The 11858-nt window shown below is 46.9% G+C and overlaps 1 long non-coding RNA gene across 1 annotated transcript in view; it reads right to left on the bottom strand.

Moving 5' to 3' along the window:
• Positions 1 to 981, bottom strand: part of LOC145657042 (uncharacterized) — a 5896-nt gene extending 4915 nt beyond the window's left edge. The window contains exon 1 of the long non-coding RNA XR_014122863.1: positions 896 to 981. This is a non-coding gene — a long non-coding RNA (uncharacterized LOC145657042). The remainder of the gene's footprint in view (positions 1 to 895) is intronic.
• Between the last annotated feature and the right edge of the window lie 10877 nt (positions 982 to 11858).

Below are 11858 nucleotides of genomic sequence, written 5' to 3'. Positions count from 1 at the left end.
ATTCCAATATAGCACCTTGAATTGAATTCAAATTGAAAAAGAGAGAGAGAGAGTCTGAAAAAGCGAGAGACTGAAAGAGAGAGAGAACGAGAAAAACAGAGCGAATGTAAGGGGTATGACACAAGCTCGCGTGCGAAGCTGGCCCCTCGAGAGGAAGTGAGGCGTGTGAGAATGGCAGACAGCAATGTCTCGTCTCACCGCCTGCCTTCCCTCCCTAACCCCTGGTTCCCCCCTGCAACCTTTTCACTTCCTGCCGTAGCTTTTCTGGGGCCCTGCCAAACGTCACCACTCTCATTAAAAAACAGCAGCGTTATGGAGCATGAAGAAGGAGGCCCTTTTTCAGTTGAGTCTTGTTCCACTGGTTCACTCCACATTTACTGATTGGTACCCCCGCCCTGCCCTGCCCTGCGCCACCACCCTCTGGTGTACTGACTCTACATCATTTGCCCTCCTCTGCATTTTGCTGTGTCTGTAAATTGCCATGAGAGAACAAGAAATGATTTCACTTTAATCTATTCAGAACAGCAGGCTTGCAGTTCCTGTGTTTTACCCCGATCATATGCACTCCTTCGCTCTTAAAAATGGAGACAGAGATTTCAAGGAAAAAAAGGGGGGGAGAGAGGGAGAGAGAGAGAGAGAGAGAGAGAGAGAGAGAGAGAAGCATCTGTCAGTTAGTTGACTTCCCAGTAAATTAAGAAAGACTCAGGCTTCAAGAACCTTCCGTTTCCCAGGCTTCAGCTGGGGCAGCACAGTCGCTCTGAGAGCGTTAGCGGCACCGCGGAGCAGGAGAACGCGCACCATGCACACGTACCATGCACTTTAGAAAACACAGAGGAAGTGGAAAAGAAACCGTAGTACACACAAGCTTTGAGAAGATCAAAAAAGGTTCACAGACCTGTATAAACCTAAATGTGTGTGTGTGTCTGCCACTTCTCTTGACCTTGAGTCCTGGCACACTGATCAGCAAGCAAAACCTCCACAACCACCAGCATCTTTGCCACTTCCTGTCCCTGCATGCTTTTCTTCCTGTAGATTCGTATCACATGTCTCGAGCATTGCCACTCAGCTCCTCATTGCATGTTTGCTTACAGCAACTTTTTCATTGCTGGTTCCTGATATTTATCCCACTGTCATTTCATAATCTGATATAACGGCAATAATCCGAAGGATTGTGTATGCATATAGCCCACCCAGTTTTGTGCATTGGAATCTTATCCAGTTCCATCCCTCTTTTAGTCTATTTTTGAGTCATTACTGGTTTAGACACAGTGATGAAAAAATTCTGCATTATGTCTATAGCATTTTCTCACAAACATACGTTGTATTTCTAATTCAAAGGGATTGAATGTTCCTCCCCCCCCCGTTCTTTCCCTCAACTTTCACTTCCTGTTGTGCCCGCCAGACTCCGGGGGCAGATTTACTACCATGGGGTCAGAGTTTTACGCCACCTCCACATCAGCCTTTTTCCAACCTCTCCCGCTGTGCCTCTCATTTTCCGCACACTCGACCCCCACGTCCTCAGCACCAGCCCCTGGCCTTTCATCTGCATACCTGTGTCTGAGGGAGAGAGAGAGAGAGAGAGAGAGAGAGAGAGAGAGAGAGAGAGAGAGAGAGAGGGAGAGAGAGAGGGAGAGAGAGAGAGAGAGAGAGGGAGGGAGAGAGAGAGAGAGAGAGGGAGAGAGAGAACATCTGAAAAACATTCTTTTAAACTTAACTTTTACTCCCTGCGTTTACACATCTTTCCAGTGTTTCCACATTTCCCCAGATGAACTTGTTTTAGGATGAATTTTCCAGCTCCAAAGTTTCAGAAATGTTCAGAAGCTCTGTGGATTTATAGAGTCGGGAGTACAAAGGGCCGGCATGCATCTGAAGTAAACTCGTGCAAACTTTGTCTTTACCTGAATTTAGTGACTTGACGTTTAAATCTTTTTGTTACAATAAATAATTTTGAAAGGCAGAGTTATAGTTACTTGTGATATTTTAATCCCCCTTGTTTACAGCCAACTGTAATATTCATAGGAGTCCATTAAAATGATCTTTGGAACAAATATGCAAACAGTCTCTTTTCTCACCAACTCCATAAAGTCCTTTCAGTGGTCATTTTATTGGAGATGCCTGCCCTATAACAACTGGAGCTTCCCTGCATGGGAACGAGAAACGTGACCCTGGAGTGCAGCATCAGATCAGGTGAGGTTTTCCTTGCATCAGTCTCAGTGTGAATCCTCGTTAGATGGGACAAACGGGAAGTCCGAGCGCCTTCGAATGAGGCGCGTGCTCGAGGGGCCGGGGGCCGGCATTTCAAAAACCGGGAACCGTGCGGGGTTTTCCGGTGCAGCGGTGTAGAGGGTACACGGAGAATGGCGTGATCAAGGAAAAACATCAGTTGAAAGGAGAGCCTGTGGATGTAAACAACTCGTTGACGAAAGCAGTCAGAGATGGATGCCAATAACTGTTCTGATGAACAGGTGAAGCCCAGTCAAATAACAGCAGGCAACCACTTCAAGTACCATTGCTTGAAGAACCATTGCCAGGGAAACAGAAAGGCTTGACTCCAGTGGGCCAAAGAGATCAAGATTTCATCACTGAACAGTGGAAAAACATCGTCTGGTCAGCTGAATCCAGATTTCTGTTTCACCATGCCGATGGGAGGGACGCATTTTGCTGCAAACAGCATGAATCATTGAACCTTTCCTGTTAGGTGTCAGCAGTTCAGGCTGGTGTTGGTGGAGTGATGGTGTGGTGAATGTTTTCTTGGCACACCCTGGGTTCTCTGATATCTGTGGATGGACGTTTGGACATTAGGGCTTACCTAAGCATTGTGGCTGACCATTTTTGTCCTCTGTTCATAGCTGGTGTGTAACATTTGGCAGGAGGACACTTTCAGCAGGGCAATCCGCCATGCCGCAAGGGTCATACAGTCATGGACTGGTTCCAGGAACGTGACAGGGAGTCTTCCTTGCTTTCTCGCACAGTCCCCAGATTTTAACCTTCCAGAGAATCTCTGGGACGAGGTAGAACTGCTCCAAGTGTGGCAGTAATTTGCGGTAACTGTGATAACTGTGAGAAGCTATGCTGTCAACATAGGCCAAGATTCCTGCAGGACGATTTCAACACCTAGTGGTATAAGTGCCATAGCAAACTGCTTTGGTTCTGAAGACCAAAGGAGGTCCAAAGTGATATTGGATGGGTGTCCCTAATAAAGTGTCAGTGTGTATGTGTTCAAGTTCAAGTTCAAGTTTGGTTTATTCGTCACATACATAGTCATACACAGTATAACTCGCAGTGAAATGGTGGAGAGTGCTCTGTCCAAACTGAGGAAAGAAAAGAAAACTGTGTGTGTGTGTGTGTGTGTGTATATATATATATATATGACTTTCTCAAAACATCAAATAATTTATTAGAAACTCAACAATATAGAGAGAACAGGGATGTAATAAAGCTCCATTAGTTTTCTCAGATATCACAAAACTGCAGTGAAAGAAAGGCATGTGTAAAGTGTATGCACGTTCATATTCGCAACTCACGTCTCTGGAGATATGGGAGCAGACAGCACACACACACACACACACACACACACACACAACATGACTCATCCCAGTCCAGTGTTGGTAGGTCAAAATTGGTTTCTTATTAGTTTGTATTTAATGGGCAAAAGATCCACATTCTTCCTTGGTCCAGCGTCTCTCTGTGGATACTGGGATTCGTTTGGGTCCAGAGATGCTTGTGTTAAACCTTTTATAATATGCCTTTTATAACAGATCCGTGACCCAGAAAAAAGACTGAATGGTTGTGAAAGAATTTTATGACTTTCCATATTCCATAATTTGTAGCATAGAAAAAATTATTTCTCATATATTTTCCCCAACCTATTCTATTGCTCAAAAATCTATTGGTCTCTAGAGTACAGATTCAACCTTTACTCTCAAATGTAGTCATGCAAGTACACACACACAAACACACACACACACACACACACACACACACACACACACACACACACACACACACACAAACACACACACACACACACACACATGCATAGACACACGCATACATACACAAAAGCACACACATGTCACATAAAAGCTTTCCCATGATTTGTTGGGTTGATTGAGTGCATTGATCAGGCCTGGTGCTGCTGGCCTCCTGCTGGGGTTCAGTCTGTTCAACATGGGGTTCAGTCTGCTCTACTCTGGGTTCGGTCTCCTCTACACAGGGTTCAGTCTACTCTACTCTGGGTTCAGTCTGTGCAACATGGGGTTCAGTGTGCTCTACTCTGGGTTTAGTCTGCCCTACTCCGGGTTCAGTCTGCTCTACTCAGGGTTCGGTCTGCCCTACTCTGGGTTCAGTCTGCTTTACTCTGGGTTCGGTCTGCTCTACTCTTGGTTTGGCCTTCTCTACATAGATTTTGGTCTTCTCTACACAGGGTTTTGTCTGCTCTACTCAGGGTTCAATCTTCTCTACTCTTGGTTCAGTCTGCTCTACTCTGGGTTCATCTGCTCTACTCTGGGTTCAATCTTCTCTACTCTGGGTTCAGTCTGCTCTACTCTGGGTTTGTCTGCTCTGCTCTGGGTTCAGTCTGCTCTACTCTGGGTTCGTCTGCTCTACTCTGGGTTCAGTCTGCTCTACTCTGGGTTCGTCTGCTCTACTCTGGGTTCGTCTGCTCTCCTCTGGGTTCAGTCTGCTCTCCTCTGGGTTCAGTCTGCTCTACTCTGGGTTCGTCTGCTCTGCTCTAAGCCTGGCTGCAGGGCGAAGCCTGAGCTTATTCATCTCCATCCAGGTAAACAACCCCACTGGGTCTGTCACTACACAGATGTTTGCCTCTGCTAGAAGCCGTTAACATTCACAAATAAGCTCCTTGCAGTTGGTAAAGTTCATTTGCATGCATGTTTACATACATGCAGTCTAAATATATGCATATAAATAAATCAGCTTCTTACATGTATAGGTGTTTTATTATATTAAAGTAAGAATAAAAGACTAAAATTCAGATTTTTGAACACATTTGCAAAGCATTACTTCTCAGACAGCTTTTACATGGTATCATATTCTCCTGTAATGAACTGCCACCTCCAGGGCTTGGTGAGTCATTCTCTACTTTGGAGAACTTGCTTGTGGAAATGTTTTTAAAATATTCAAATTTCTCCTCATTTCATTTGTTGCTGCAGCAGCACATGACTGAGCTTACTGGAATTAGATGCACTGCTGAACGTAGACCATTTTCTTATTTCCATTAGCCAAATCACTTTGTCCTGTCTTACATGTAAGTCAGGCCAGCCCGTCGCTATGAAGCAGAGACTCAGCTCGGTCGTGGGGGGGGGGATGGATGCCTAGCATGGAGAGGAGGTGCATGTCATGGCCCTGCAGCTTCTGCTAGGGCCCCAGGTGACACCAGGTTTCACTTCTTGTCATGGAGGGTGTGGATGACAGCACAGGGCACCCAGTACAGAGCAGCAGGAGGAACAGGAAGCACTTAGCCAGGAGCATTGCATGCGAGACAGAGAGAAGTGGTCTGTGGTTTGGGTGTGGGTGCGTGTGTGTGTGTGTGTGTGTGTGTGTGTGTGTGTGTGTGTGTGTGTGTGTGTGTGTGTGTGAGTTTGTTTTTGTGTGTATGCACGTGTATGTATACATGCATGCGTGTTTGTGTGTGTGTTCATGCATGGCTATTTGTGTTCCCCCCTCTGAACTGATGTGTCTGGGTAGGAGGCAATTGAGCAGTGGTTGGAACAGATTAAAGACAAGCAAAGACATTTTAGTACTGACATCAGTAACTACCCATGAGTTATAAATGACAAAACACCAGAAGTAAGACCGAGAACCGTACCTGGTTTAATATTCAGTCACAAATCTTCCTGTCTATGTGTTTTTTTTCTAGTGTCGCACACTGTCACACACTCATTTTACACAATCATAGTGCCACCAACAAAATGTGAAGCAAAGATATGTGATTTGGGTGTGTCTCTTATAGGCTCAGTGGCTGCACACCCAGCGCCTGCACAGCCAGCGCCTGCACACCCAACGCCTGCACACCCAGCGCCCGCACACCCAGCGCCTGTTCATGGTAACATGAAGTGACAGCTCACCTTCATGCACCAGCAGACCGTAGATTCCAGGCCAGGTCCAGGAGGACTCGATCAGAGAAAAGGAAGGAAAAAAAACAAAACATGCAAGGTTGTAGATATAGGAAGTAGAGGGCAAGAGAAGACAACCATCTCCATGGAGACAGAGGTGAAGGGCGTAACATGCTGATTCGCAGGCAGCCAGTTCATTGCTTGCGGGCTGTCTGCTCAGAGATGTGCATGTGGAGCTCCGCGCTGAGATGCCAAACCGTTTCCCACGTACATCACTCCCCTGCAGACACCGGTTGATGTTTAGGCCAGTTTCGGAGGCCCGTTTTGCTTGCACACACACTATTTTTCAAAGCTGTGATGGTGGACAAAGGAGACAGGAAGGGAGGAGAGATGGAGCAAAGGTTTGAACCTCATGCTGAAACATGCCGTCCCACCCCCCGGTCTGAGTGGGTCCCATATCCCCCTACTTCATGTTATATGCCTCTGTGGACTTTATGGGGCATTTTTTGGTGAAGGGGCGAGTTTGGAGTGAGATTTAAGCAAAAAAATTTTTAATGAATAGAAGACAACAAAGGATAAACAGAGCAGCGAGGGCAAACGAAACTGCGTAATCATAGCTTGCTGAGACGGGTTCTCACAGAGGAGAAGGCCAATGCAGGTGTATGCATTGATTAGTAAATTAGTGTATGTGGTGATTGTGAACACGTAAGTGGTCGCGTGTCATGATTGGTGGAGGCACTGGTGATTGATGGACTGGTGGTGTCCGATTGGTTGGAGGCAGGTGAACGGGGCTCTGTGTGTGTGGGTGTGCGCGGGCCAGAACATAACGCTTGTGATGTTGTGCATGTGTATGTGTGAGCACGGAACAGATGCATGTTCATGCGTTACCGTTTCTCTGAAGAAGCTCAGCTGAGACTGTAGCCGCTTTCTGCTCGGGCTTTCTGCTCTCATGATCCGTGACCTTTATTTCACGTGCCCTTGTTGTTTTGGCCCTGTGGTTTGTGTAATCTTATCTCCTCCATCTTGCTGCGTAAGGGACCGTTTCCTCGCTGTTTTGTGTTCACAGCTTCTCCGTCTCTCTTCTATGTTTTAGGAATGTATGTAACACAAACCCAGCATTAAGGTGGCAGTATTGGATGTGCTGGATATGGGATATCCAACCAACCGTCTGCTGCTGCCATGTCTGTTAGCGTTGCTGTTGTCTAAGCAGGATAATCTTGGCAAGCTCTCGCATGCCTCTTCCCACAATTCCGAGCCAAGATCAATAACTAATTAAAAAGGTGAGAGGTGGATTAGACCAGTGGAATTCAGCCAGCGTCACAGAGAGCTGAAGCCCTTCTATGAAACTTACCTTCATATTGTGTATTTGTGCTGTTTTAATGTTCTGTGTATTTTTATAATATATGCTAATTGGATTTGGGTTCTTGAAAATTGCTTTATTGTTATTACTACACTTAACAGATACAACTAGGTATAACCATGTACAAAGAGATGAAACTATATACAACCTGACAGAGCCAATTACAACTTGATACATTTAGCTGATGCTTTTATCCAAAGCGACTTGAGCAACTGAGGGTTAGGGCCCCACAACTTGGCAGTGGTAGGGCTTAAACCAGCAACCTTCTGATTACAAGTCAAGTAGCTTAACCACTGAGCTACCATTGCCCCCTGATACAACTGGGTATAACCAGATACAACCAGGTACAGCCTGATACAACCAGGCACAACCGGATCCATACTTTCTGCTTTTGTGAGCATAGGCGGCTATTTTGGAGAGCCCTTGTTTTCCTGGGCTCTTGTTTAATGAGCAGCGATTTCCACCTAATTAGTGTTCAGAGCTTTAATTGCAGCTTACTGAGATGTAGAGTTTTATTGGGCTTGTGGTTGTGTGTTTTTGCGGACAGCCGCGGAGGTCTCGTTAGGCTCCCACTTTAGCAGACCACAGCATTCTTTATCAGCTCTGCTGTGGTTACTGCTCCACTGGCAGGCGGGCCAAAGTGCAGAGAGAGAGAGAGGCTCGTTAGAGAAGACCTGCTCATTTCTATTCTGCTCACCATTAACGACCAAGCGTCCGACGCGGGCTTTCTCCGCTGGCGAGTGCTCTGTTATCCAACACCCTGGAAACTTCCTTTAATGTCCCGTATGGCTACTCGTGACACTGCAATCTGAGAGGCTCCCATTTACTGCTGGGCCTATAACAATTAGAGGGTAGATTTACAGCATATCGGCATGGCAGCACACCGGCACCAGATGCACACGCCTCACCCATCCATACATCTAAAAATTCACCTGCACTTTGTGCCACACCCTCCTGATAAAGGCTGAAGAGGATCCCGATTGGAGGAGCGACATGGTTTTTTTTTTTTTTTTTTGAGAGGCAGCAATTGGAGAAGGTAGAGATCTGGAAAGAAAAGGGACAGTTGAGGTGAATAATTGATTGCTCAGACTGTAGCGCGAGCAAGGCTGGACGGCTGTCTGCCTCGTTATAGCTGTCGTTGCAAGGCTCGGGCTTGTATAACCGGGCACCGGAGGGCCATTCACTCCCAGGTCCCTCTGTGGCAGAATGAACGGCCTGGCAGCTTATTGCTGTCCCTCACAAAGGGAACGAGAGAGGGAGGAAGGAGGGGAGACGGAGAAAGAGAGAGAGAAAGAAAGAGGTGAACGATGGCGTCTGAACGATGCCGCCAGCTTTAGGAGGTATGTAATCAACAGGCCCGTGTACACCCACCATTTGTTGTTTCTCCCAGTTCATCGCCAGTTCAGCATTAGGCTTGTTCATAAGGGCTCTACACCTGCCCTTCTCTATAGATGTATTGCGACAGTTTTTATTGCTCACACGTGCAATACAAACATTATATATATATATATAAAATATTGTTGACATTGCCTAAGTAATGTGTTTTGTTTGGGTCGGGGTGAAGCAATTCGATTTCTACATCAATTCGATTTCTACGTCACTTACAGATATAAAAACGAAAAGGAGAAGACTGATAGAAACAAAAGGGGTGATGTGGGCATGGGTGCTCACACACCAGGACTGAGATCACTTCTGCAGTACGTTTGAAACCTGAAAACAGATAATGCGACACCACCTAAAAACCTGGTGGTGCTGAAAGTCTTTTTGCAGCCAGCAGGAGTTAAGCAGGGGGCTCAGCTCCCGATGGGCGGGTCCCTCCACCCACATTCCTTCTCCTTCTTTCCTCTCCCCTGTATATTGTTATCAGGCAGCCTGAAAGGCCGTACTCCAGTACTTCATCCTAGCAGGCAGGCAGACAAGCATAGCAAGCTCTGAAGGCGGGAGCAATGAAGTGTGTGTGTGTGTGTGTGTGTGTGTGTGTGTGTGTGTGTGTGTGTGTGTGTCGGGGGGAGGGCACTTGAGTTCATTTCTCTAAAGGATATCAGCCATCTCTCTGTGCCTACGCTCTCACACAGTGGGTTCATAAGCATGCGACATCCTACATCTCCTTTCAAAGACGAGCCTCTCTACCCTGCCTCTGATACACGCACATTAAGGCCATCGCCACGCCAATAAACATCTACAGGCGTGTTAGCATGCTCATAAAATGGCCGCCGCAGCAGTAAAGCCGGACTAACTGTTGTCATAAAGTTAACGACAACGACGTGCGCAGACTTCAGGAGAAGCTTCTGAATATATGCTGCAGCTGTCCACTCCAGAACATACGTGAGTCTGCAGAGTCCACCGATTGCAGGAGAGCATCAGTCTTGCACCATCAGAAGACTGTTGATTTGGCTCATTTGCTCATCCAGGTTCAAACTAAAGCGATGCTTACAGTTGTCAGGGAGCTTGCTGAAAATCTTCGTCACCAGTAAGTCAGTTTTTTGATGACAGTTTTTACACACCCAGACAAACTGATGTTCGTAGGCTACCTCACAGAACACACTAAATTATTCTAAAACATGCTGCACGCGGTGAGCGTGTTAGTGTTGGTGGGTACGTTTACAATCTTTCGGCCCTTGTGAGTCTCGCTCTTTTTTTCTTGATCTGTGCACGGATGTCCTCTGAAGGCCCAGCCCAAGAGCGTCGGGCCCAGCGGACATGGGGATAAGCTCCGCTCTGCACCTATCTCCTCGGCCCCTAGAACCTCAGGGGTTAAAGGCGGCCACTGCCCACATCTGGGAGTCATTTCAAACATTCCACATGGCTTACCACATGTTTTACACAACCTAAAACCCAGAAAGCAGATTTTGGAAAGGAACAGTGACTTTTCAAAGGACGCACTTCAGATAATTCAGCCTTTTTTGTTTTGTTTTGTTTTTTAATCAAGGCAGTCTGTCCCTGTATGAGACTGTAAAAGAAATAGTGTATAGGAGTGTAGTGTGTGTGTGTGTGTGTGTGTGTGTGTGTGTGTGTGTGTGTGTGTGTGTGTGTGTGTGTGTGTGCGCGCGCGCACGCCTCTCTAAAGCAGAGTGCCTCTGCAAACATCACGGGTCCTGCTCTCTTTCCCCTAGGCAGGTCTTGTGACCCATGAAAACGTAAATGGCTTTCTCAAAAAACAAAACAGTACAAAACCAAACCAAACTCAAAAGGCGACACAGACTAAAGTGAGACCCAGAGCAATTAAGCAAAAGCAAAAAAAGACCAAGCTCACTAGCACAAGGAATCTAAAGCCCCAAGGTCTGAGGATCTCTGCCTTCCACATGTGCTTCGTTTTGAAAGAGTCGGGCAATAACACAGAAGCTTCAATAAGACTGACTAAGCCCAGGCTTTAGTGTTGCTACAGAGATGACTATAATCCTCACGGCCTTATCGGTTATCTAATGGGAAATTGTTAAAATACAGAAATCGCTTTAAGCGGTTACTTCTACCGCGGACGAGTTGGTGCTAAAGAGTATTTCGAGGGTGGAAATGCATACAGATATCAGCTGACACGAATAAAGAAACCAGTGGCGCACGGCGGTTTGAATAAGCACCCACGAAGACTAAGCGTGAACACTTTGGAGTAGTTTATACCAGCTGTTACCAGAGACGCTTCTCGGGAAGACGTTGTGGGTTCTGGGTAAAAGGTCTTGGCAGGCTGACAGCGTTTGTCCCGTTTGTAAAAGCGCAGCCATTATGTGCCGCGTCACTCGGTGACGAACTGCATCACTCAAGTGGCAAGTGGAGTCTCCAGAAATAGAAACGCGTTAACGACGCAAAGGGGAGCGAGTGATGGCGGTGGCCATGCCAGCGTCTCACAAGCCGAAGCAAAACAAGATGTCAGTGATGGTCTAAGCAAAACAAGATGTTAGTGACAGCCTTAAAAGTGTCCAAGCGCCGCGGCTGATAGCTCGTCCAAGCCGGAGTGCCGGAAGAGTTGCGCTTCGTGTAGACGCAAACAGCGCTTGTTTCTGACAGCATCCGCAACCCCCTGCTGCTTTCACACTTTCTTGAACACGGGCTGTTTGCGCAGCCAAGTTCAACCGAACATGTAGCGTTCAGTTTATGTAAATATGCCCCAGCAGGATGCCACATCGCTACCCAGTGTTAAGAGCACCTGTATTAAAGCACCGCGAACCAAACGTCCCTGAGCAGGCGCTTTTGATGTACGGTCAAATAACTCAGATATCCTATATCGTAAAATTTGACACGGGTCTCTCTGAATGTAACAGTACTCGGAGCATAAGGCAGCCATATGTCTGAGATCTACCAGTTACGCGTTACGCTCTCCGTAAGCTGTCTAGCGCACTGCCGCCGAGCGGGTGCACGACAGCAGCTTGCCCTGAAGTGACCCGACGAAGGGGAAGAATGGGCGGAGCCGGCGAACAGGGGCTGGGCGGGGCTTG

The sequence above is a fragment of the Electrophorus electricus genome, chromosome 3 (assembly GCF_041902795.1).
Source record: "Electrophorus electricus isolate QZ-2024a chromosome 3, ASM4190279v1, whole genome shotgun sequence".
Taxonomy (NCBI): Eukaryota; Metazoa; Chordata; class Actinopteri; order Gymnotiformes; family Gymnotidae; genus Electrophorus; species Electrophorus electricus.
The sequence above is the reverse complement of the archived record's forward strand: the minus strand, read 5'-3'. Positions and strand labels throughout refer to the sequence as shown.